Consider the following 23,784-nt stretch of genomic DNA (forward strand, 5'->3'; position numbering starts at 1 on the left):
AACACAAAACACCAGATGCAGAAATACCCTAATAAAGACAATCATGAACAATTGCCAAGGCCAGAAAAAGAAAAAAACTAAATACATTTTTTGGGTAGAACCTATAATGTCTACTCTGAGAGAGGGTGGGCATTCGCCACTATCTTAAATAGCTCTGCCCATAGGTGTGATAACGGGCAAGAGACCATCCCACATCCAGACAATACCACAAAAAGCCTACTTGCTCTGCCCCCGCTGAAACTCACCAATCTTAAACCCACATGTTCCCGGGAGCACACCACTCACCCGACACGCCCGGGGGAAGACCAGGCAAGCCTTGCTCCCTCAGAATCCCTATCAGACGAGAAGGCACACAGAAGTAACATGCTAAACGAAAGTTAAGGGGTAACAGGCTGTTAAATAGAAAAGGTCTGGCATAAAACCTAAAACCATGAACCAAGCCTCCCTCTAGGCAAAAGGCCTCACAAAACTAGAAAACCTCACTAATACATTGTAAAAATCCTGATCACCCAGCCATTCTAAAACCTCAATACACCTTCTCTCCAAAATCTTCCATTCATGCCCCAATCCTGTGATATAGCTCCTGCCCCAACTGCGGACACCAAAAAGTACTCCAGTCTTCCCTTCACTCAATCCATCTGTGTGCTTCTTGACCACATCCCAGACCTCCCTGAGCTGTGTTCAACCCCCATTTGAGCCTCCCCATACAAAGATTGTCCTGTTGCCCCGGCCAATCAGAAAAAACTGGAGGAGTTATCCTGACCCACCCCAGGAGAAAATGTTCTGACCTGAACTTGTTCCTTCTTTCACTCCACAGCCGCTCTAGATCTGCACTATTGCTAACATCAGCTCCAAGTATTATTTGTTGCTAAAAACTGACAACACTGCCCTGTCAAAACAAAGACTGGTCCTCTTATACCATCTCCTCATGCTTCAGTACTGCAATACCCAAACCGTTATAAAATATCCATATTTCTCTGTTTACCTTCTTATCTGTTTTTCAACTGCATGAAGCTTCCTTGCTACGCTCCAAACTCACCTCTGCACCATCTCAGTCAATATGATGTGCAAGCCGGACAAACTGTCCAGGATCAAAGATAAGTCACTTTTCTTAACTTTTAAGAGTCCAATGCCAGAAAGAGATAAGAGTAAATGTTCCCCTAAATGAATAACCAGAAGGTCTGGGCATACCTTAGCATTACCTGTTTGAACAAAAACCCCAACAATTCCCCCAGCGCATGATGCTCTTCCCCCACCAAGCGACCACCACCCTGGCACCATCCAAACCCAGCTGCCTGCCAACCTAGGGGAGAAATAACAATTACTATCACATGGAAAGAATGTTATCATTAGAGAACACAAGCGCAAATGTAGAGTTTATAACATTGTGATATCCATCTGCCCAATTACGTCTCCTGTCCATGCAGCATACCTCCAATCCTGGCTTCAGTAGCTACACCAATCCTAAAAGAATGAGTCCGATAATCTGCTGCCCTCAAACCCCATAGTGCAAATACTCACCTCAAAACCTAAAAAGACTTCAAAAATGAGTCGTCCACATGAACAAAAACCCACATTCCAAAACTACATAAAAAACAAGCAAACCAAACCCAGTTACTCACTGGACAAGCCTCAGTAGAACCTTTTAGCAAAACTATCTCCTGCCCCGGACCCAACTAGTCCATCTTGTAGCACCTCAACCAAATTCTTACCTCGGTAGCTGAAGATGTCACAGGACTTCTCAATAGACCCCCATGCCTGACAATCCAACAAGGCTGATTCTTGAGCATAAAAGAAGACCAAATGCAAACAGTCAATTATGTCTAACGGTAGCTTAACTGAAATAGGTCACTGATTGTCAATCCGTTCTCCACCCACCTCACCACAACCTGCTACAATCCTCCAACACACTTTATCTTTCATGGGGTCATATCCCGCAAAAGACGTACCATAGAAAGACATGCCACCATCTTACCAGCAGTGATATCCACAGAAAGGCCAAGCTCATTCTGACCCATTACAAAACGAACTGCATCAGCTTGTCTCAAGGAAAAAGCCAAGGGATCTAAAACCCTCCTCAATGACCATGAATCCAGGAACTCTGTCCATGCAGGCTTTTAAGCCTTTTTGGTGGAATTTGCTAACGACTTCAATAAGATTAAGAACTCACTTATTCCCAGCTCCCAGAGGTCCTGAGGTATACTGGTCCTCACTATGTCAGCTCCCGGCGCAAGCCCACGGAACCTTCACCACTGCGAATGAGACAATGCATATTCAATATTATCCATATCCATTCCAGGTACGTCTCGTCTTAAACAGAATGTAAGCTTCAAACAATACAGCAAGAAGATCCTCAACAAATGCAGCTCTCTCTCATCTCTTGCTGAGTTAACCAAGGTGACCGCAGTTGTTTGGTTCACATTGAAAACCATGTTTTTGTTTGCTAACAACTTCCCCCACAAAACCAATGCTACTACAAGAGGAAAGAATTCCAAGAATACAATGCTTCTCTCAAACTCTGAGGCCAAGATTCTGCTACCCAACGCACGTCCCAAAACAGCCCAAAACCATGTGCATCAGCTGCGCCTGAAAATATCTGAACCTGCCAAAGTCACTCCTCCTTCATAGATAGCATAGTCACACCATTGAAATCATTCGAAAATGTAATTCACCTGCGCAAGCCAGCTTTCACACTTGCCTGCACTTGACTCTGTGATGTGGAAGCACTGCCTCAGCCACTGAAAACCTGAGTCACCTACAAAAGGCTTTCCCCGCACACACGACTTACAGGTGAAATTCAAATGACCCAGGAGCTGCTGCACGTTTCTCAATTCCAATTTTGAGCATTGTACCACCTCCTCCAAAAGTAATTTTTGTGTATCTTATCTCGTAGTAAACAAACTTCCATATTCATTGAATCAATGCCCAAGAAGGTGATGGTGGTATCCGGACCTTCCATCTTGTCATAAGCCAATGGCACACCTAGATCTGCCATAACCTGCTGAAAATCAGCCAAGGCTATCTGACATTTGCCTGAGATCCTTCTGCCCACCAGCACAAAATCATCCAAATAATGTGTGACATAACGTATATCACTTTTGAACACAAAAACCCACTGCAGAAATCAACTAAACGTCTCAAACAAAGAACAAGAGACAACAACCTATAGGCAACATTCTGTCAATGGAAATCATTCCGTCGAACTGTAAACCAAGTACTGAGAAATCATCTGGATGAACTGCCAAAAGATGAAAGGCAGACTTAATATCAGATTTCACCCTATCCACACCTTCACCACATGCCCTCACCAATGTGATTGTTTCATCCATGGAAGAATAGCGTGCCATCAAGTCCTCTATCGCTATGTATTCAGGTTATGAATCATCCTATATTCACCCAACTGTTTTGGGGGGGAGCATCCCCCAAAGGAGACGTTGTCAAATTTTCCATCAGCCAATAGTCAAAAGGACCTAAAATTCTTCCAGCAGTCACTTCCTTTTGCAGTTTCTGCTGCACAATCTCTGGGTTAGCCAATGTTGATCTCAGATTATTAGCCCACATCTGCAGCCTGGGACCTTGATAACATATATGGAAACTTTCCTTGAAAACCCAGAACAAACATTTAGCTTTCTGTTGCTGAGGATAAAACTGTAACCAATGGCTTAATGCCTGTACATCAATTGAAGTAGCTCCCTGTTGCCATTAACTGTGGCTGTTCCCTGCCCCTTTTGCCCCCCTCTGTGCTGCCCTTGCCAGCCAATGAGGAGATTGCCAAAGCATTGGAAAACTGGGTGCTTTCCCTCACAGTTGGCACAATCAGGCCTTAAACAGCATTGTGGTTTGTAACATTTGCCCCTGTTAAAGGACCAGCATGCCCAATTTTAGCGGCAACTGTCCCCTTTCTGCAATGCCCACCCCAAACTGGGTGTGACGCCTGAGAAAGGGCCTGTATTGTAGAAGAAGACTGCTCACCGGGTGTAGCACTGCATGTACCACCAGTGTGGATCCACCGCCATCATCCACTGCATTTGTAGTTCATTATAAACTCTTTGTCCGACTCCACTTCACTTCTTGCACTGAATTCCTTATTGTATTTGAACAGTGCAAAACCAGCATAATCAAGCTGAGCTCTCGGTACAATGTCCATATATTTTAAGATTGCAACTCATCTCTCTGGATGGTGCTTGCAAAAAACACTAGCATAAATTAAGAATGCTGATGTCCAGTTTTCAATAGTGGTAGGGACATAAGCCCGTCTTGTCGACTCGCACTCTTCTTCCTTTGGCCGTTCTTTGGCGTCTTGCACCTCTGTACATAAAAGCTTAAAAACATCCACAGAATCTCTCTTTCATAGCCTGGGTCAAATGCGCCTAGACACACCCATATACAACAACTTCTTGTTTTTAACACTTCCATCAGACTGACCATCATCCCCATTTTACATGTTGTTGTTTAAAATTAACCTCCTTTATGCTCCCTTCCTTGGTGCCACTGCCCTTACCTGTGGGAAATGAGACCTCCACCACTTCCTCCACCGAACAATTACCAAGACCCACATTCACCAAATGGTGCACTTGTTTCCCATCAGAAACCTGGCCACAAGGTTTTGTTAAGGTCTTCTGCTTACCTGCCTGCAAGGGTCGCTGAGCAACCGCCCTTCTGCCCTCTGTCTGCCGCAACCTCCTGTTATCCTCTGCCACCTCCTTCCTTTTGTCACCCTGTAAAACACCAAAACTTTGACATCCGTTATCCTTACCTCTCCACACCCTTGGCAAACCATTCTCTTGCTCCCCAGAACTACTGCTTCCCTTATTTCCCCTTCCTTTATTGATAAATGATCAGCATCCTAATCCAAAAGCTCCTCTTCCAAACCCAGCAACATCTCATCCCTATGACCAGCACTCGTACTTGGCATCTCTCCATCACCCACTCTTCCATCATCCATACTGGATGCTGTCCATCTCTTCCTCGTAGTCATGAGAGTCAGTCTGGATCCTCCCACTCTTCTAGCCGAAGCCTGCAAGTCAAACGGGACTTGACTGGAATCTTAAAAACAATATCCAAATATTCTGGACACAGCCATTCCACTCAGGCCGCCCAACCTAAGCATCATGTCATCCCCAGGGGGCCTCATCAACCACGCTAAGCTGTCCTTCACCTTTTACTGTCCTTTTCGCCACTGCATAAACAATGGCCACTCCTCTTCTTGAGTACCCAAACTGGTGAAATGCTGAAACTTACTCTGCTCCAGGTCTCTCATATTGCCCCTGTCAATGCAACATTGATGTTGAGAAAGCTCCCTGTTTTCTATGTCCCATCTCTGAACCTTGTTGAGCATGGAACCAGTGCTTAATTTGAGCTCGTTGTTTCCGTTGCTGAGCACCAGCACTTATTTTTGAGGGCCGGGGCTTATTCTTCTGCCTCAAGCAGTTTGCTGCGAGCAAAAGAAACAGATGGGAAAGAAGAATGAAGAGAAAAACAAAAAACCGTCACAAAGGGAGAAAGTAGAAAGCTGCAGGAGTGGGCTGAAGGGGCAGGGAGTGGCTTTATATGGATTGAAGAGGCCCCAGATGGCTTCAGGATTACGCCGCCTCGTTATTCCGTGTTCGCTCATTTATTTGCAGCAACTGCGTGTTTCAGACGAAGGCTTTGGGCACCAGCACGTTTTTATTTACAAATTAAGCACTGCATGGAACTAAACTGCCTCTCAATTAAACTTGACTCGTAAAATGCAGGACTCAAATTCTGCCTCTTTTGTTGCTGTGCGTCAGTCACTGCACCTCCCAGGCCTGTATCCCGCCCCAAACAACCAACATGTTTCCTCAGCAAAGCACCTCATCTACGCGACATGAGTGCTGCTCCTCTTTTCGTGCTGCTCCTCTTTTCGTGCTCTGAACAGGATGAGAGTGCTTTTCTTCGTCCCATAGTGCATCTGCTGCACTGTCAGGTACGTGCTCTCTTGCTGGCCAGCAACACTCTTGGTTTTATATTTCAACCTGGAGCCACGCTGAGGAAAGCAAGCAAAGACTTCTGCAGCTACCCCTTGTCACAGACATAGGTTTTGGGCATTTAGGTGGTCATTACAACCCTGGTGGTCGGTGTTAAAGCGGCAGTAAGACCGCCAACAGGCCGGCGGTAAAAAATTTGCAATTACGGCCGTGGCGGAAACCGGCAACAAAGACAGCCACTTTAACACTCCGACCGCCACCGCGGAACAAACAGTGCGACAGTCACCGCCAACAGGCAGGCGGGAGACAATGTACCGCCCACACTATTATGACAGGCCAATCCACCACCTTTTCCGGGGCGGATTCACCGCAGATAAAAACATGGCAGAAACAGGAATCCCAAAGGGAAAACGCTCACCTCTACACACCCCACGAGGGCGCCATGGACCCGGAACTCCAAATCCTCCCTGCAATAGTCTTCCTGCTCCTCTACCAGGAGCACGAATGCCGGCGGCAAAGACCACGGTGAGTACTGCACCTACGACACAGGGGAGGGGGGAAGCAAAAAACAGGGACACACACACGCAACACCCCCACCCCCACCCTCACCCACTACAACACACACACTAATGCATATCAATACATCACAGTTACACCCCCCAAACCCACGGAAGAATGCAAAGACAATAGAAAATGAGTGTAACCATTGTAATATATTAAAAGCAAGTAGGCAGAAATATATAAATACACCATGTACATAAAATATACCAAGCATAGTAGTCCAGGTAGTGCACTAAGAAAGTCTGTGGAACACTGGGACCACACAGTATGGGCGAGGCCCACACAAGATCCCCGACCATGACAGAGAGAACACTGCAGGGGCATCAGAGAGCAACTAAACAGGCAACTCAGGGGGAGGGAAAGGGGGGGCACCTCAGCCGCTTGAGTGCACGACGCCAAATCCACGAGGGGGCCACATGCCCACTGTTCAATCCTGGGGAGTGCAAAGCCACAGTCTCTCAAGTCTCTACAGTGGGTGGGTTGCCCACTGCCATATCCTGGGAAGTGCAAAGCCACAGTCTCTCAAGTCTCTACGGTGGGTGGGTTGCCCACTGCCATATCCTGGGGAGTGCAAATCCACAGTCTCTCAAGTCTCTACAGTGGGTGGGTTGCCCACTGCCATATCCTGGGGAGTGCAAAGCCACAGTCTCACAAGTGGATGACAGTCTCCACTGGGTCTGGAGGGGGCATGGTGCCCAGAGTGCTTCATCCTGCAAAGGATTGGGGTAGTGGATGTTTTTCTCCACTGGTTCTGGAGGGGGCATGATGCCCAGAGTGCTTCATCCTGCAAAGGATTGGGGTAGTTTGTGCTTTTCTCCACTGGTTCTGGAGGGGGCTTGGTGCCCAGAGTGCTTCATCCTGCCAAGGATTGGGGTAGTGGATGCTTTTCTCCACTGGTTCTGGAGGGGGCTTGGTGCCCAGAGTGCATCATTCACCCCGTGAGCCCTTGCCGCTCATGGACCAGCGGTGCTTGAGACGGCGGTGCCCTGTTCAGCGGTGCTTGAGACGGCGGTGCCCTGTGCAGCGGTGCTTGAGATGGCGGTGCCCTGTTCAGCGGTGCTTGAGATGGCGGTGCCCTGTGCAGCGGTGCTTGAGATGGCGGTGCCCTGTTCAGCGGTGCTTGAGATGGCGGTGCCCTGTTCAGCTGTGCTTGAGATGGCGGTGCCCTGTGCAGCGGTGCTTGCGATGGCGGTGCCCTGTGCAGCGGTGCTTGCGATGGCGGTCTCCATTGCAGGGTCTCAGCTGCTGGTGGTCCTTCTTGGCCCAGCGGGGCTTTTGCTGGCGGTCCTTCATGGCCCAGCGGAGCTTTTGCTGGCAGTCCTTCATCGCCCAGTGGGGCTTTTGCTGGCGGTTCTTCATGGCCAAGCGGGGCTTTTGCTGGCGATACTTCAAGGCCCAGCGGGGCAGCGGAGCTAGTGGTGGTAGGGGCCTTGATTTGTTGCAACTGCCTCTCTACACCCTGGATGGCATTCAAAATGGTAGACTGCCCAACAGTGAGGGACCTGAGGAGGTCAATGGCCTCCTCACTGAGGGCAGCAGGGGTGACTGGGGCAGGGCCTGAGGTGCCTGGGGCAAAGGCTGAGGGGGTGCTGGGAGGTGCTGGTAGGGGGGTGGCGGCTGTACCTGTAGATGCGGGGGGCACAGATGTTGCCGCCACCACAAGGGAGCTCTCATCAGAGGACGAGTCCGTGTCGCTGGTGTCAGCTCCTGTCCCCGCCGTGGAGTTTTCCTCGCCCTCCGTCCCACTGTTGAACTCTGAGTCCGTAGTCTCGCCCTACAGGGCCATGTGGGATGCAGCTCCCTCGTGCTCCGGTGCCACTGCTTCTCCGCCTGATGATGCTAATGCACACAAGAACAGGGAGACGACAAAAAGCGGGGGCAAGACAGAAGAAAGACATGTTGAGTGCATGCATTACCGCTAGCGTTGGCGGACACGACAGACACAGAAGCCCCCTGCACTACGCCGCACTCTTGGGCTCCACTGTTCAATTCCTGGGAAATGGCCTACAAGGCTATAGAGGACATCTGCACACATAGATGACACAGGGGCATGACTAGGTATACTTGGCACTCTACAGAGGTGGGCTGGGGTGCCACATGGTCTGCCTTACGGAGGGGCCTTGCCTACGGAACTCGCCCTGGCCTAGGGAAACCCACAGCCCACCTCCCCCACCCAGACACCTCCACTGCGCGCAAAGTCACCAGAATGAGAGTAAACTTATCCCCTTGTGGCTGCTGTGATGCCGTCAAGCACCCATCCAACTCCATGTAGGCCACCGCCAGGATCCTGAACATCATGGGGGTCATGGTGCGACGGGCCCTCCTCCCATGTTGGGAGGCCATCCCCAGCTGAGCCTCTGCCGTCTTCTTGCTCCAGCGGCGAAAGTCCTCCAATCTTTTCCGGCAGTGGGTGCTCCGTCTGTGGTAGACCCCCAGGGTCCGGACGTCCTTGGCGATGGCACGCCAAATATCTTTTTTCTGGTGGACGCTGACCTACATGGAATGTACAGGGGAAAAAGAGAAGTTATTACCAGCTGCACCGTCAAAGTGATTGGCCCCCATCCCTACCCTTGCCATGTGGCACACGCATTCACCGTCGTTTCATGCACGCAGCGCTCTCCCCCCTTCCTTCTTACATCCATCCCTCTCATCACAGGCATAGCCCATACAACATGCTCCCTGTGTACTTACCTGTTTGTCTGGAGGACCGTAGAGTAGCGTGTACTGGGGGAGGACCCCATCCACGAGCTTCTCCAACTCCTCCGATGTGAAGGCAGGGGCCCTTTCCCCAGACACTCAAGCCATTGTCTCTTCCAGACCGAGGTCACAGCAGCACTTGCAGTGTAGGTCCTCTCCTGTCGAAGATCAGGTATCCAGTGATTGAACAGATAGAAAATGGTGGTCACATCCGTGGCGGTGCGTACCGTCACCGCCGGCGTACATCGTCATTGGCTCTTGGGACCTATAGGGTCCAATGTTAACCAATGCAGCATTGCGCCGCGGTCTTCGACCGCCTACTGCGACGGTGTAGAACGCCAGCGCAGTTACCTCACATCCCATTGTCTTACTTTACAGGTCAGGCAGCCGCCATTTCAGGGGCCCACATGGCTTCATTTCCAACTGCGTCACACATACCTAGGCCTAGACTCAACACACATACAGGCCATCTTTTGTGTATGATTGGTGTTCTGGGTAAACTGTGGGTACGTACCTCTGAGTTGTTTGACTCTGTGCTCGCTGTTGTCCTTCATAGGCACCGTCCGCTGGGACATGTAAGGAGATGGCGGCATCCTCCGGTGTACCGACCATTGGTGGACTTGTCGACAATGGAGGAGCGCCATGTGATTATCACATACAGGCTTGACCGTGCCACAATCCAGGAACTGTGTACCCAGTTGGAGCCAGACCTGTTGTCAGCAATCCGCCATCCCACAGGAATCCCCCCTCAAGTGCAGGTGCTGTCAGTGCTCCATTTCCTTGCAAGTGGGTCATTTCAAACAACAGTGGCCATAGCATCAGGGATGTCCCAGCCTATGTTTTCCAACGTATTGTCCAGAGTGTTGTCTGCCCTTCTGGAACACATGCGGAGCTACATCGTTTTCCCTCAGGTGGAGGATTTGCCTACTGTGAAAGGTGATTTCTATGCCCTGGGACACATCCCCAACATCATAGGTGCCATTGATGGGACCCATGTGGCTTTGGTCCCCCCCCACAGGAGTGAACAGGTGTACAGAAACCGGAAGAGTTATCATTCTATGAATGTACAGATGGTGTGTTTGGCAGACCAGTACATCTCCCATGTGAATGCCAAGTTTCCTGGCTCAGTGCATGACGCCTACATCCTGCGGAATAGCAGCATCCCTTATGTGATGGGTCAACTCCAGAGGCACCGTGTGTGGCTATTAGGTGAGCACCTGGAGGCAAGTCAGTGGGAATGGTTGTCTGGGGATATCCCTCCATGTTAGTGCATGTCTAACAGTTGTCCCTCACCATTTGCAGGTGACTCTGGTTACCCCAACCTGTCATGGCTACTGACCCCACTGAGGAATCCCAGGACAAGGGCAGAGGAACACTACAATGAGGCCCATGGGCGAACTAGGAGGGTGATCGAGCGGACCTTCAGCCTCCTGAAGGCCAGGTTCAGGTGCCTCCATTTGACAGGTGGATCCCTATTCTACTCACGAAAGAAGGTGTGCCAGATCATCGTGGCCTGCTGTATGCTTCACAACTTGGCTTTGCGACGACAGGTGCCTTTTCTGCAGGAGGATGATCCAGATGGCGGTGTTGTTGCAGCTGTGGAGCCTGTGGACAGTGAAGACGAGGAAGCAGAGGAAGAAGACATGAACAACAGGGACTCAGTGATCCAGCAATATTTCCAGTGAGACACAGGTAAGAGTACAGACCTGCCTACTACATGTACTTTAACACTACTACCTCTCTACTGTCTGTCGTTTTCACCCAGTGTATGGTCACGGAGTTGTCACTTTCCCTTACGATTTCACAGATGTGGGTCCCACTGTGTGACATCTGCTTAGATTCCTCATGGACTAGAGCTGTGTGACATAGGTATGTTGACATTATAATTGAAAGAGCATTTTGTCACTGCAATTGATAATACACTATTTCGAAATCACAGACAGACTCCATATTGTTTTGTGCTTTAAGTGTGTTTATTTTAGTGCTCAATATTGGAGGGGGTAGTGAAATGGTGAGGGGTGATGGCAGAGGAATGTCCATGGCAGAGTCCAGTCTATTAGTCTCACAGGTGCATTGCCCAAATGGGCATAGGAAGTGGAGCTGGGGCAGTTTAAGGATGGACAGGGTGACAAAGTGGGACAGCTGGATGACAATCAGGGTGGTCTAATTTCTTGGCCGGGGTTTTGGCATCGTGCTCTGTCTTTGTCCTGGATCTCAGGGACCGTTTGAGGGGTGGTTCTCACTCTGCAGGGGGTGGGGTGCTGGCGTGGTGGTCCCGTGGCGGGCGTCCTGTCCACTAGCGCCGGCGGAGGTGGTGGGCAGTTCATCGTCCATGCTAGTGTCAGGGGCCCCTTGTAGTGCCACAGTGTCCCTCCTGGTGTTGAGTACTTCCTTCAGCACCCCTACGATGGTGCCCAGGCTGGAGCTGATGGTTCTGAGTTCCTCCCTGAAGCCCAAATACTGTTCCTCCTGCAGGCGCTGGGTATCCTGAAACTTGACCAGTATCGTTGCCATCGTCTCCTGGGAGTGGTGGTAGGCTCCCATGATGGAGGAGAGGGCCTCGTGGAGAGTGGGTTCCCTGGGCCTGTCCTCCCCCTGTCGCACAGCAGCCCTCCCAGTTCCCCTGTGTTCCTAGGCCTCCGTCCCCTGGACCGTGTGCCCACTACCACTGCCCCCAGGTCCCTGTTGTTGTTGGGGTGGAGGGTTATCCTGGGTTCCCTGTAGTAGTGGACACACAGCTGATTGACGTGTCCTGGGGATGGAGGTATGGGACCGCTGGGTGGGTGCTGTGCTGGTGTTTCCAGAGGGGGGAAGGTCTGTGGTGGCCTGTGCCAGTGTCAGGGGAACCGCCTGTCCTGAGGTCCCCGATGGGCCGGGCTGGTCATCTAGATCCAGTTGGACAGAGGTGCTGTCATCACTGTGGGCCTCTTCTGTTGGTGCTGTGGACATGTGTGGACCCTCCTGTCCGGTGACGTTGGGTAGTGGTCCTGCAGGGGTATAAAAGGATGGTTATTACATCTGTGTGTGTCATGGTGTGCAATGGGTGGGTGACCGTGTACCCCAGTGCTTGCATTCCTGTGTGGGACCTTGTGTGATGATGGTTTAGGGTGTTGTATGGGTATGTGCAGTGGGCATGCTTTTGTGATGGGTACCCATGCTTTGTTGTTGCATGCAGGGCTTGGTGTTGGGATGGGTGGTTTGTGATGTTGGGACATATGTGAGGAGTTGGGGTGCTGGGGGTGAGGGTGAGGGTGGGGGTATGTGAGAGCATGCAGGTAGGGTGGGGGATGTAATAATTCAGATTTGTCTTACCAGAGTCCATTCCTCCAGCTACTCCTGCGAGGCCCTCAGGATGCAGAATCACCAAGACCTGCTCCTCCCACGTTGTTAGTTGTGGGGGAGGAGGTGGGGGTCCGGCGCCAGTCCGCTGAACCGCCCGGTGGTGTCTTGAGACCACAGAACGCACCTTCCCCCGTAGGTCATTCCACCTCTTCCTGATGTCCCCCCGATTTCTTGGGTGCTGTCCCTCTGCGTTGACCCTGTCCACTATTCTTCGCCATAGCTCCATCTTCCATGCAATTGAGGTGTGCTGCACCTGTGCTCCGAATAGCAGTTGCTCTACCCGGACGATTCCCTCCACCATGACCCTGAGCTCCTCCTCCGAGAACCTCGGGTGTCTTTGCCATGCCATGGGATGATGTAGGTGATGTGTGTGGTGATAAGTGTGCTGATATGTAGTGGGGTGTTGTGTGAGGTGCGTGGACGTTCTGTGGGTGATGGTGTTGTGTGCCTGTTGATGCTGTAGTTCTTGCTGGTGGTGTCTCTCTCTGGCCTTCTTTCAGAATTTGTGGTCTTGGGGGTTTGTGGGTGATGTGGGTGTGTGTTTTATATTGCAATGGGTGTGTGGGAGTGGTGTGTGTATGTGTATCAGGTGTGTGTATTTCGAATTGTCCAATGTGGTAGTGTTTTGTAAGAGTGTGGATTCGTGTGCCGTGATAGTGTGGGTGTATTTCTGTTGGCGTGACGGTGGAGGATTTGTTATCGCCAGTTTATCACTGACCTTTGGTGTGGCGGACTTGTGTGGGTGTCTGAATTTTGGCGGATTCCGAAATGTGGGTCATAATGGCTGTGGCGGAATTCCGCAGCGGTGTGTTGGCGGTCTTCTGCACGGCGGTAAGCGGCTTTTACCGCCAATGTTGTAATGACCGCCTTGATGTCCTCCCTAAGCCTGCTCTAACATCCACACTTTTATTAAATACTTCCTGCCCACCTCAATAAAAAATTTTAGCGCTCTCAACACCTTATTATCTTGGGCCATCTTGATATTAAATATACCAAGTCCTCAAGAGAGAATCAATAATGATTAAACTCTAGAAACTACCTGTGTGTATCAAAATATGTTGGCCTACTGCTAGCGATACTACCAACGCTACCTGACGTGGTCCTGCCCCTCGGTATGACAATAGCCAAGAGGCTACCCCACGCTATTCCACAAAAAGCCTATTTGCTCTGCCCCCACTGAAACCCACCAATCTAAAACCTGGAGCTCACCACTTGCTCGACATGCCTACAGGGGAGACCAGGCAAAAAAAAGAATTTCTAGCAGTTGCGTCAAGAATTTCTCAACTCTATTAAGGACACGGAAGCAAGGATTATGCTTCTCTTTCTTCACTTTTATTTTTCAGCAGCCAATCAAGTGAAGTTTAAAAACACTACATTTCCCAAAAACATGTCTCAGTCCCATGACAAACCATAGAGACCTAGCCCTATATAATCTGCTATGTGACACCACAGTTTCCTCTTTCCTTGCAGAAGTCCAATGGACCGTTAAGCAGTCTCAAAATCCTGCAATGACAGAATTAAACCAAATGAATAGACGACTTGAAACTCCAACAAAGAGTAGCTCTGCAACTAGAGATCTAAGACTCAGATGACTTCTGACCGCAACTGCAGGCAGGATCAGACTCTGATGAACCTGAGAGTAGGAAAAATGAATTCCCAGACCTCCACCATGAAGAAACTGCAAGGTTTGCTTGTCATCATTCCCTAGGGAAGAAACAACACCAAAGCCATAAACACTGGTTTAGAAAAAGGCATGATTAAATACACACATATCATCTTCAGGGAGGGGAAATAAACAATCATATAGGAAGATAACTTCACAATTCTTTAAATACATAACAGAGTACAGTTAACTAAATAAATACCTAAAATAATAATTAAATAGGTGGGATAAACCTCCCCTCCGTATCCTTGATACAATCAAACAATTCTTGATGCGGATGCTAGAAATGTTTTTATTGTATGTCAAGACCGGATTCTACAATTATGCTCGTTTAAAGCTAAGCCATCACAACAGAAGCAATATTATCCTAATAAAATGTTTTAAATGTGGACTCTGACAGAAAATCAGCTATCTTTAAAATGTTATCTAGGCGAGAACCCAGAGCAAAGGATTTAGAAGCGATGACTCCCCTCTCAGAATAAGCACCAAGTCTGGAGGTATCAACACCTGGCGCACCAACCAGACCACAGACAACATGACGGCCCTCAAACACGCCACCCGCAAACACCACCAACTGATCCGCGCCACAAAGAAGACAGCCTTCAAGGAACGACTGGACAACAACACCCACAACAGCAAGGAACTCTTCAGCATCGTCAAAGAGCTCTCCAACCCCGACGCCGGAAACAATGACATCACTCCCTCGCAAGACCTCTGCGACTCCCTCGCAGCCTTCTTCCACGACAAGATCGCCAACATTCACAACAGCTTTGGCCCACCAACCACGAACCCCACCACCGAACCGATGCCCCCCACCGCCACCCTCCGCACCTGGACCCCAGTCAGCACCGAAGACACAACACGCACAATGAACACCATCCACTCCGGATCCCCTACGGACCCCTGCCCACACCACATCTTCAACACGGCCGACCACATCATCGCACCCCACCTCCGCGACATCGTCAACGTCTCCTTCAACACCGCCACCTTCCCGGAGTGCTGGAAACACGCCGAGATCAGTGCCCTGCTGAAGAAACCAACTGCAGACCCCTCCGACCTCAAGAACTACCGCCCCATCTCCCTCCTCCCGTTTCCTGCCAAAGTCATCGAGAAGACCGTCAACAGACAGCTAGCCGCCTTCCTTGAGACCAACGGATCCCTCGACCACTCGCAATCCGGCTTCCGAGCCAACCACAGCACGGAGACCGCCCTCATCGCAGCCACAGACGACATCAGATCCCTAATGGACAATGGGGAAACTGCGGCCCTCATCCTCCTTGACCTCTCCGCAGCGTTCGACACTGTCTGCCACCGCACCCTGGTACAGCGCCTGAACAACACCGGCATCCAGGAGAAGGCCCTGGAGTGGATCACCTCATTCCTCGCCGGAAGAACCCAGAGAGTCCGCCTCCCCCCGTTCCGGTCTGCGGCCACCGAAGTCATCTGCGGCGTTCCACAAGGGTCATCGCTCAGCCCCACCCTCTTCAACGTCTACATGAGCCCCCTCGCAACCATCGCACGTCAACACAACCTCAAGATCATCACCTACGCCGACGACACCCAGCTGATCCTCTCCCTCACCAGCGACCGGGACGCCGCCAGAGCCAGCCTACACGAAGGGATGAAAGACGTCGCCGAATGGATGAAGAACAGCCGCCTGAAACTGAACTCAGACAAGACGGAGGTCCTCATCCTGGGATCATCACCCTCCGCCTGGGACGACTCCTGGTGGCCCCCAGCCCTGGGAGCCACCCCCAAGCCAACGGACCACGCTCGCAACCTAGGCTTCATCCTGGACTCCTCCCTCTCGATGACCAGACAAGTCAACGCCGTCTCGTCTTCATGCTTCAACACCCTGCGCATGCTTCGAAAGATCTTCCGGTGGATCCCCACCGAGACCAGGAAGACGGTCACCCAGGCCCTCGTCACCAGTCGGCTGGACTACGGGAACGCCCTCTACGCCGGCACCGCCGCCAAACTCCAGAAAAAACTCCAACGGATCCAGAACACCTCAGCACGACTCATCCTGGACATCCCCCGACACAGCCACATCTCCGGACACCTGAGAGACCTGCACTGGCTCCCCGTCAACAAAAGAATCACGTTCCGACTCCTCACCCACGCACACAAGGCCCTCCACGACCTGGGCCCCAAGTTCCTCAACAGCCGCCTGACCTTCACAAGCCCACCCGCCAGCTCCGCTCCGCCAGCCTCGCTCTCGCCACCGTCCCCCGCATCCGCAGAGCCACCGCCGGAGGAAGATCCTTCTCCTACCTGGCAGCCAAGACATGGAACTCCCTCCCCATCCACCTCCGGACAACGCAAGACCATCTCGCCTTCAGGAAGCAACTCAAGACCTGGCTGTTCGAGCAGTAGCGTTCCCCCCCCCCACCCCCAGCGCCTTGAGACCCTCCGGGTGAGCAGTGCGCTATACAAATGCCTTTGATTGATTGATTGAATACCTGCTTCACTCAAAAGCCATCACATCCATCTAGCCAAACTAGCCAATGTAACTGGATGAAAAGGTGTTTGTAATGAAATCAACAACTGCCAAACATGTCAGTACAAAATTCTGCATTACTCACCTCATACGCTTTAAAACACTGCACCACGCAAAGCTTAGAATTATCTGGAAAGCTAGGGCAGGACACCAACTTAGAATTATATTTGGTCCAGCGAGTAACAGAAAAAGTTAAACTTTCTGGAGAAAAAACTCTTCCTGCTAAATCCAGGGCTCTTACGTTAGATACCTGCTTACAAGAAATTAAACACAAAAGCTTAACTGACAGCTGTTTTCGAGAAAGGTACTTATTTGCAGGCCAAGAAACTTAAAAATGTAATACTATGTTCACATCCCATAGTACAGAATATTTTGGTTGAGTAGGCCTAGTCATACGAATAGCTCTCAAAAGTTTACACACAATGGGAAGTTCCTCAACAGGTTTACCATCAATGGGTAAGTGTAAGGAAATGCCTCCTTGGCATGGTTACCCCCTGACTTTTTGCCTTTGCTGATGCCAAGTTATGATTTGAAAGTGTGCTGAGGCCTTCTAACCAGGCCCCAGCACCAGTGTTCTTTCCCTAACCTGTACCTTTGTTTTCACAATTGGCACACCCTGGCATCCAGGTAAGTCCCTTGTAACTGGTACCCCTGGTACCAAGGGCCCTGATGCCAGGGAAGGTCTCTAAGGGCTGCAGCATGTCTTATGCCACCCTGGAGACCCCTCAATCAGCACAGACACACTGCTTGCCAGCTTGTGTGTGCTGGTGGGGATAAAAAGACTAAGTCGACATGGCACTCCCCTCAGGGTGCCATGCCAACCTCACACTGCCTACAGGTATAGATAAGTCACCCCTCTAGCAGGCTTTACAGCCCTAAGGCAGGTTGCACTATACCATAGGTGAGGGCATAAGTGCATGAGCACTATGCCCCTACAGTGGCTAAGCAAAACCTTAGACATTGTAAGTGCAGGGTAGCCATAAGAGTATATGGTCTGGGAGTCTGTCATGCACGAACTCCACAGCACCATAAGGGCTACACTGAAAACTGTGAAGTTTGGTATCAAACGTCTCAGCACAATAAATGCACACTGATACCAGTGTACATTTTATTGTGAAATACACCCCAGAGGGCATCTTAGAGATGCCCCCTGAAACCATACCGACTTCCAGTGTGGGCTGACTAGTTTTAGCAGCCTGCCACACACCAGACATGTTGCTGGCCACATGGGGAGAGTGCCTTTGTCACTCTGTGGCTAGTAACAAAGCCTGTACTGGGTGGAGGTGCTTCTGACCTCCCCCTGCAGGAACTGTAACACCTGGTGGTGAGCCTCAAAGGCTCACCCCCTTTGTTACAGCACCACAGGGCACTCCAGTTAGTGGAGTTGCCCGCCCCCTCCGGCCACGGCCCCACTTTTGGTGGCAAGGCCGGAGGAGATAATGAGAAAAACAAGGAGGAGTCACTGGCCAGTCAGGACAGCCCCTAAGGTGTCCTGAGCTGAGGTGACTCTGACTTTTAGAAATCCTCCATCTTGCAGATGGAGGATTCCCCCAATAGGATTAGGGATGTGCCCCCCTCCCCCAGGGAGGAGGCACAAAGAGGGTGTAGCCACCCTCAGGGCTAGTAGCCATTGGCTACTAACCCCCCAGAAATAAACACACCCCTAAATCGAGTATTTAGGGGCTCCCAGAACACAGCAAGATAGATTCCTGCAACCTAAGACGAAGAAGGACTGCTGAGCTGAAAACCTGCAGAGAAGACGGAGACACCAACTGCTCAGGCCCCAGCTCTACAGGCCTGTCTCCCCACTTCAAAAGAACTGCTCCAGCGACGCATTCCACAGGGTCCAGTGACCTCTGAAGCCTCAGAGGACTACCCTGCATCTAAAAGGACCAAGAACTCCCGAGGACAGCGGCTCTGCTCCAAGAAAGAAGCATCTTTGCAGCAAAGAAGCAACTTTGAAAGAACACACGTTTCCCGCCGGAAGCGTGAGAATTTGCACTCTGCACCTGACGCCCCCGGCTCGACTTGTGGAGAACAAACACTACAGGGAGAACTCCCCGGCGACTGCAATACCGTGAGTAGCCAGAGTTGACCCCCCTGAGCCCCCACAGCGACGCCTGCAGAGGGAATCCAGAGGGTCCCCCTGACCGCGACTGTCTACTTCAAAGACCCGACTCCTGGTAAGGACACTGCACCCGCAGCCCCCAGGACCTGAAGGATCCGACCTCCAGTGCAGGAGCGACTCCCAGGTGGCCCTCTCCCTTGCCCAGGGTGTGGCTACCCCGAGGAGCCCCCCCCTTGCCTGCCTGTATCGCTGAAGAGACCCCTTGGTCTCCCATTGGACTCCATTACATACCCGACACCTGTTTGCACACTGCACCCGGCCGCCCCCGTGCCTCTGAGGGTGTACTTTTTGTGCTGACTTGTGTCCCCCCCCCGGTGCCCTACAAAACCCCCCTGGACTGCCCTCCGAAGACGCGGGTACTTACCTGCTGGCAGACTGGAATCGGGGCACCCCCTTCTCCATTGAAGCCTATGCGTTTTGGGCACCACTTTGACCTCTGCACCTGACCGGCCCTGAGCTGCTGGTGTGGTAACTTTCGGGTTGCCCTGAACCCCCAACGGTGGCCTACCTTTTACCCAACTTTGAACCCTGTAGATAGTTTACTTACCTGCAAAACTAACAAACACTTACCTCCCCCAGGAACTGTTGAAAATTGCACTGTGTCCAGTTTTAAAATAGGTTATTAACCATTTGTGTGAAAACTGTATATGCTATTTTGCTAATTCAAAGTTCCTAAAGTTCCTGAGTGAAATACCTTTCATTTAAAGTATTGTTTGTAAATCTTGAACCTGCTTTTCTATATAAAAACCTATTGGCCTGGAATTGTCTTTGAGTGTGTGTTCACCATTTATTGCCTGTGTTTGTACAACAAATGCTTAACACTACCCTCTGATAAGCCTACTATTCGCCCACACTACCACAAAATAGAGCATTAGAATTATCACTTTTTGCCACTATCTTACCTCTAAGGGGAACCCTTGGACTCTGTGCATGCTATTTCTTACTTTGAAATAGTACATACAGAGCCAACTTCCTACAGTAAGTAACCCACTGAGATGGCCGATCTATAATTGTTTACTGAACTGTAGGCCATTCCTGAGGATGCCAAAGATGACAGAAAAATGTAAGGTCAAACTACAATCTGCTGAAGAGGGACCTGAATCCCGTTCACGGCACCAGTTACACTAGTGTTTCCTATCAGAAGCATACCGTTTGTGAGTACCGGAGAACCAGGCCATTGAGATGAAGTCATTAAATTATTGTGAAAGTCCTGGGAGACTTCATCTTTTTCCCAGAAATTCTCCAGGCTACTAGAGAGAGGTGTTCCGATAGGATTAGAGGAGGAGGTAGGCCCATGGGATCTAGAAGGAGATTCCATTGAAACGGAATCAGAATCAGACAGGCACAACTCACCTCCAGGATACCCGGAAACCAAGCCTGTGCTCTCCAAAGAGGAGAAACCAAAATCAACTCCATGCCCTGGCGTCGGGATTGCGCCAAGACCCTGGGAATCATCATGAACGGGGGAAAGGAATAACCCAGGAACAGGGACCAATCTTGAAAGAACGCATTGGTAGCTTAGGCTTCCGGATCCGGACAACAAATGAAAACTTTCGGAAGTTGTTGGTTGAGTTGAGAAGCAAACAGGTCTATCAAGCAAGGACCTCAAAGGCGCTGAAGAAAGTGAAAGACTCTTGGATGGAGTCTCTAATCGCTGGATTCCCAAAGATATCGAGACTGCCAATCCGCCACAGTGTTGTTCCGCCCCAGGAGATATTCCGCCCCAACTGAGATTCGGTGTTGAAGGCAAAAGTGCCAAAAAATCCTTGGCTATCTCTGCAGGAAGGCAGGACCTCTCCCAGTCCAGCCTGTTCACATATCTCACTGCAGATATGCTGTCCATCTGAAGGAGGATGCACCAATCTGTCTTTTCCGGAGAGGGACTCCAAATTGCAAAAGAGCCCACAAGGAGTTCCAAGCAATTGATATGAAGGTCCAGTTGTGCTTTGGACCATCGACCCCCGTGGATATCGGGCCACATCGAGCTCCCCAACTAACGTCAGACTCAATCGCAATCTCTGGAGAAGTCCCAAAGATCGCTCTGAGGTTCCAGGCTTCCATATGCTATAGCCACCAATGCATCTCCGTCTTTGCTTCCTTTGACAGGGGAATCTGTTCAGAATAACTGAGACCCTTTTAGCTATGGGAAATGTTGAGTTGTTGGACCTGGAAATATAGCTTGTATTGATGAGGCTAACAGGCTCACAATCTGGCCTATTTACCTCAAGGATACGGTCCATTTGTACAACATCAATCTCAATTCTTTCTCGAAGTTGCAAACCTTTTTATGGGGGAAGGATCAGTTGACCCAAATGGGAGTCTACCTGGAACCCTAAAAATTCTATCTGTTATGACAGAATCAAAATGAACTTCTGAGAGTTTATGATGAAGCCAAGATCCTGCAGAAGAGAAATCATCCATTCCAAGTGGGTAGGAATTAAGAGGGGGCATTGTGCCATACTAATGATGTTGTCTAGGTATATTATCAGTCGAACACCTTTCGTCCAAAGGGACTCCGCTATCAGGCACATCACCTTTGTGAAGCACCACAGGTTTGATGTTAGGCCAAAGACGAGGACCTTTTACTCGAAACAACGCTCCTGCCAAAGGAATTGAAGAAACCGTTGATGGGGAGGAAATATATGAATGGTCAAGTAGGCATTATTCAAATCTATCCAGGCCATTCAGTCTGCCTCCCTTAAGATGCCCCTCAACAAATGGATGCCCTGCATTTTGAAATGACGATATATGACCCAACCATTGAATTCTTCCAGATTCAGAACCAAACAGGATCCACCACCCTGCTTTTCTACCAGGAAAATGGAACTGAGGAAACCTTTTCAGTGGGGAAGAGACTCCACTATTGCTCCCTTGTGAAGGAGATCTCTCACTTCTGAGGAGATGAACTCCGATTGTGTAGGGAAAAATAAATTGTGGGAGTGGTGACATGCGGAACTGAAGAGTCGTAAAACTCCAACTTGTAGCCTTATACTGTTTCCAACACCCAAGAATCTTGAGTCACTTTTTGCCAATTGTGCAGAAATTACCTGGTTCTGCCCCCCAGAATCACTTCTGACATTGAAACTAATCTCACCTGTAGATCCTGACTCCTGGAATGTAGTTTGAGCGCGTCTCGATCTGCCTTTCTGGAATCTGTTTCGACCCGCTCAAGAGCGGAATGGGTAGAAGGTGGAGGAGGAGTTGTGGTATCCTTCCTTATTTTGGTGATAATATCCTCTTTGAGGACCTTGGTAGAAATTTCGGCCAAAGTCTCGCTCTCTGAATCGTCCGACATGCCAAAAAGTGGGCAGAGAATCTTTTTGATGGATCCCTGGGCTTTATCCAGAGTAGCATAAGTTGCAGCCAATTTTGATAGTTATTTGAGGAAGGGGGTTCCGAAGAGTAAACACTGTGCCAGGAGCCCAATTCTGACATGGCAAGGTCAGTGAGTTTAGGGTCAATTTTAATAAGTATAGAGCAACATCGTTTGATCAAGATGGCACAGTCTGGGTGTTAGAAATTGGGTCTCTAGTTGGCAGTCAGTTTGCACTCTGTCCAAGCAGGGACCCTAACTCTAGTTAGAGTAAGGGAGATACACAGCTCAGATAACCCCTGCTCACTCCCTTGGTAGCTTGACACAAGCAGTCAGGCTTATCTCAGAGGCAATGTGTAAAGTATTTGTACCAACACACACAGTAATACAGTGAAAACACTACAAAAGGTACACAACACCAGTTTAGAGAAAGAGCCAAAATGTATCTAAATCAAACAAAACCAAAACGACAAAGATCCAACATGCACAGTTATGACTTTTTTTTTTATTAAAAAGAGTCTTAATCTATAGAAAACAATGGATGTGTTGTTTTTACACAAAGTACCTGGTTTGCATAAAAAATAAAGCCGCACGGACGAGCGTGTGTTGGAAAAGTCAGCGATGCATCAATTTCTTACTCGCAAGTGAGGCCATGCATCATTTTTTCTCCGGTCGGGTAGCAGATGCATTGTTTTTCTCTCCTGCACAAATGCGATGCGTCGATTTCTGAACGGGCAATCTTGGGTCTGTGCAGATTCACTGTGGTTTTGAAGCCCAGCGACGATGCATGCAAAATTCCGGACTTCATGGGTGATGTGTCACTTTTGGCAGCTGCCAGAGGGTGTTGCGTCAATTTTCCAGCAGTGATGCAGGTGGTGCGTCGATTTTTCAGCCACGAAGCAGGTGATGCATCAATTTTTCTTCTGCACAGCTCCCGTGCATGGATTTCAGTCTTGGTTCCACCAGCTTATCCTTTCAAGGGCCCAGGGACAGGATTAGACACCACTTGGCAGGATAGGAGTCTGTGAGTCCAGGTGCTGGCAGAGGAAGTCTTTGATGGCCCTGAGACTTCATAACAGGGGGGCAGGCTCAGTCCAAGCCCTTGGAGACACTTCACAAGCAGGAAAACACAGCAAAGTCCAGTCTTTGTTCTCTATCAGACAGAAGCAGCAACTGCAGGCCAACCCAGCAAAGCACACTCACAGGCGAAGCAGCAGTACCGCTCCAGCTCTTCAACTCTTCTCCTTGGCAGAGGTGCCTCTTGATCCAGAAGTGATCTAATAATCTGGGGTTTTGGGTCCACTACATATACTTCTTTCTCCCTTTGAAGTAGGCAAACTTCAAAGGAAAGTCTCTGTTGTTCACAAGATCCTTCCTTGCCGAGGGCTGGCCCCAGACACACACCAGAGGGTTGGAAACTGCATTGTGTGAGGACAGGCACAGCCCTTCCAGGTATAAGTGTCAGCTTCTCCCTCCCCACTCTAGCCAAGGAGACTAATCAGGATATGCAGGCTACACCCCAGTTCCCTTTGGGTCACTGTCTAGATGGAATTCACAAACAGCCCAACTGGCAGCCTGACCCAGACATGGATTCCACCAGCTGGCAGAGGCGCAGAATGGCTAAGCAAG

This window comes from Pleurodeles waltl, chromosome 6 (assembly GCF_031143425.1).
Source record: "Pleurodeles waltl isolate 20211129_DDA chromosome 6, aPleWal1.hap1.20221129, whole genome shotgun sequence".
In the NCBI taxonomy this organism is placed as follows: domain Eukaryota; kingdom Metazoa; phylum Chordata; class Amphibia; order Caudata; family Salamandridae; genus Pleurodeles; species Pleurodeles waltl.